The sequence below is a fragment of the Penaeus monodon genome, chromosome 30, assembly GCF_015228065.2.
Source record: "Penaeus monodon isolate SGIC_2016 chromosome 30, NSTDA_Pmon_1, whole genome shotgun sequence".
NCBI classification, from domain to species: domain Eukaryota; kingdom Metazoa; phylum Arthropoda; class Malacostraca; order Decapoda; family Penaeidae; genus Penaeus; species Penaeus monodon.
The window spans coordinates 33,333,242-33,333,540 of NC_051415.1; positions in this window are offsets into that span (position 1 = coordinate 33,333,242).

Consider the following 299-nt stretch of genomic DNA (forward strand, 5'->3'; position numbering starts at 1 on the left):
CGCATCCAGATAACTTTATCCTTGCCTCCGCCCTCCCCATTTCCTGGATGGCGATGGTCCCATTCACTCCATGACTCACGTACTATACCCTCTCGCTCCCTGCCTCTATGGACACCCATTTAGCACCCGCATCGAACGCATTTTTAATCTGCCACTCGAAGTTTTCCATAATGATGTCCATCAACCCTTCGCGATCTCGTTTCCCGTTGCCCGCGAACCCGCATGCGCTCGCTGCCGGCGACGCCCGCAGATTTCTCGGTGCGTTCGGAGGCCTAAGTGTATTAAAAAGATCTTGAAAA